This window comes from Lutra lutra, chromosome 12 (assembly GCF_902655055.1).
Source record: "Lutra lutra chromosome 12, mLutLut1.2, whole genome shotgun sequence".
NCBI lineage: Eukaryota > Metazoa > Chordata > Mammalia > Carnivora > Mustelidae > Lutra > Lutra lutra.
In genome coordinates, this window is record NC_062289.1 from 10,006,477 (window position 1) to 10,009,786 (window position 3,310).

Consider the following 3,310-nt stretch of genomic DNA (forward strand, 5'->3'; position numbering starts at 1 on the left):
CAAATTTATTGTAAGTTAAATTTTTATTCAATGACTTCAGGAAACCTCAATCAGGTTAAAAAGGGAAGAAAACTATGACTAGACCCACCATAGTCAAAACGAAGTAAATAAAAGAAAGATAATATCTAAATGCAGTGAGAGGAAAATGACACTACATATCAATGGAACAATATTTCAGAGGATTCATGGCTTCAAAAATAATGGATTTTAGCTTAGCAAAATAAGTCAATCGGAGAAAGACAACTATCATATGATCTCCCTGATATGAGGGAGAGGAGATGCAACATGGGGGGTTGAGGGGGTAGGAGAAGAGTAAATGAAACAAGATGGGATTGGGAGGGAGACAAACCATAAGTGACTCTTAATCTCACAAAAGAAACTGAGGGTTGATGGGGGGAGGGGGTTGGGAGAGGGGGGTGGGGTTATGGATATTGGGGAGGGTATGTGCTATGGTGAGTGCTGTGAAGTGTGTAAACCTGGCGATTCGCAGACCTGTACCCCTGGGGATAAAAATATATGTTTATAAAGCTGTAAAAAAAAAAAAAAGAAAAAGAAAAAAAGAAAGGATGAATACCCAAGTTTTGTAGCAACATGGACAGGACTGGAAGAGATTATGCTGAGTGAAATAAGTCAAGCAGAGAGAGTCAATTATCATATGGTTTCACTTATTTGTGGAGCATAACAAATAGCATGGAGGACAAGGGGAGATGGAGAGGAGAAGGGAGTTGAGGGAAATTGGAAGGGGAGGTGAACCATGAGAGACTATGGACTCTGAAAAACGATCTGAGAATTTTGAAGGGGTGGGGGGTGGGAGGTTGGGGGCACCAGGTGGTGGGTATTGTAGAGGGCACAGATTGCATGGAGCACTGGGTGTGGTGCAAAAATAATGAATACTGTTATGCTGAAAAAATAAAAAATTAATTAAAAAAAATCTTTAAAATAAATAAATAAATAAATCTTTAAAATGAAAAAAAAAAAAATAATGGATTTTAGAGGATATAGGACCAACATCTTTACAGTGATGAAAAAAAGAAAAAAAAAATACACTCACAAAAACAAAAAACCCAAACTGTCAACCTGGAATTCTATAAACCACTTCTAGCCTGAGGGTTGTCAAAGGAAAAAGAGTTGTCTCACAGATGTCTCAGGAAAAAGGAAATAAAGACATTGTATCATAAATAAAACCTGAGAAAATGCTCTCCAACTCATTTGAGCTATGAGAAATGTTAAGGATGTACTTTAGGTTGAAAGTCAATGAAACAGATGGAAACATGTATTCAGGAAGGTATGAAAACCATCAAAAACAGCTAGTGCCTTTTGCCACATCTACTGTGAGAATGAAGGCCATTCTCAGCAATCAGACTGTTGACATTCTGGAAAATGTCAACATCACTCTGAAGGGATGCACTGTCATTGTGAAGGGCTCCAGAGGAACCCTCTGGAGGGACTTCAATCACATCAGCATAGTACCCAGTCTCCTTGGGGGGTAAAAAAAAAAAAAAAAGCTCAGAATTGACAAATGGTGGGAAATAGAAAAGCACTGGCTACTGTCCGTAGGATCTGTAGTCATGTACACAACACAGTCAAGGGCGTTACACTGGGCTTCCCTTACAAGATGAGTCTGTCCAGGCTCACTGCCCCATCAATGTTGTTATTCAGGAGAGTGGTTCTCTTGTTGAAATCTGAAATTTGTGGGGTGAAAAATATACCTGCAGGGCTCGGCTGAGGCCAGGTGTTAACTGTTCAGTGCCTGAAGTCCAGAAAGATGAGTTAATTCTTGAAGAAAATGATCTTAAACTTGTATCAAACTCAGCTGCTTTGATTCAGTAAGTCACACCGTTAAAAACAAGGATATAGAAAATGTTCAGATGGTATGTGTTTCTGGAAAAGGAACAGTTCACAGGCCTATAAATCAGATCTAAATTGTCCAGCTACAGAAAAACACAAGATTTCAGATGATTTTTCAGACTCATTTGTAATATTTCAAAGATGCAGTTAAAGCTATTGATTTGGGTCTTTTTCTTAAACAACATATATATATATCTATATAATAAAATGCTATTGCATCGGCCTTCTTAATCTATTGGAATTCATGTATAATAAAATAAAAATGTGATATATTTAACCACATACAACTAAAAAAAATGCATGGCAAAACCCCCAAAACAATACACAAAGAAAAATGGAAAATGAGGATATAAGTTACTATATCATTCATAAAGGACTAATACCCAATAACAGGGAACTTATAAAAATGTGAGAAAAATTTACAAAAAACCTCCACCCTCTATAACAATGGATAAAAAACATAGATAATTTACTAAAAACATTTAAAAGTGATCTGAAAATAAGGAAGTATGTTAAAAATCACTCATACTCAAAAGATGCACAAAAATGATCATACCTTTCAGAATGGCAAAAATTAAGAACTATAATAACACACTCTGCTAGCAAGAGTGTAGAGAAATGAGAAATTGTACATATCAAATAGGAAAAGCTTATTGGTAAAATCCATGTTAAGGAGAATTTGGAAATTTCTAACCAAACTAAATGTATGTTAACCTTTTGATCCTGCAATCCAAATTCTCGGAATTTGCCCTCGAGACACATCTCATTCAGTAGAAAAACAGGGGCTCCTGGGTGGCTAAGTTGGTTAAGCGACTCCTTTACCTCAGGTCATACTCCCGGAATCCTAGACCAGTCCTGCACCAGGCTCCTTGCTCAGCCCAGAGCCTGCTTCTCCCTCTCCCTCTGCCACTCCCCCTGCTTATACTCTTCTGCTCTCTCTCTGTCAAATAAATGAAAGAAAAATACGTGTGTGTTTTTTAAACATGTACATTCTTTTCTATTTTATTTTATTTTATTTTACTTTATTTTGTTTTATTTTATTTATTTATTTGACAGATCACAAGTAGGCAGAGAGAGAGGGGAAAGCAGGCACCCTGCTGAGCAGAAAGCCCGATACAGGGCTCGATCCCAGGACCTTGAGATCATATCGTGAGTCGAAGGCCGAGGCTTAACCCACTGAGCCACCCAGGCGCCCCTCTATTTTCTATTTATCAGAATTTCATCATTATTTTACATTCTGTATCTTTGTATGTGAAAGTAAAAAGAAATACCTACCCAGAAATTTGAAAATAGATCTGAATGAAGGAAAGTAGCCCTTGCAAAGAAACATCTGGTTGTGACCCTGGCCTATGTTTATAACCAGCCTGGGATTTCTTGTCTGTCAGCAGAATGGTCACAATGTAAGTTATTTCTTTTGGATATTTCTTTTTCTAAAACTTCCTTTACTCATTTCTGTTTCTAC

General features: G+C 37.2%; 1 pseudogene; it reads left to right on the forward strand.

Moving 5' to 3' along the window:
* Positions 1 to 1,002: 1,002 nt before the first annotated feature.
* LOC125081725 (60S ribosomal protein L9-like) lies at positions 1,003 to 1,922 on the forward strand (annotated as a pseudogene).
* Positions 1,923 to 3,310: the final 1,388 nt, after the last annotated feature.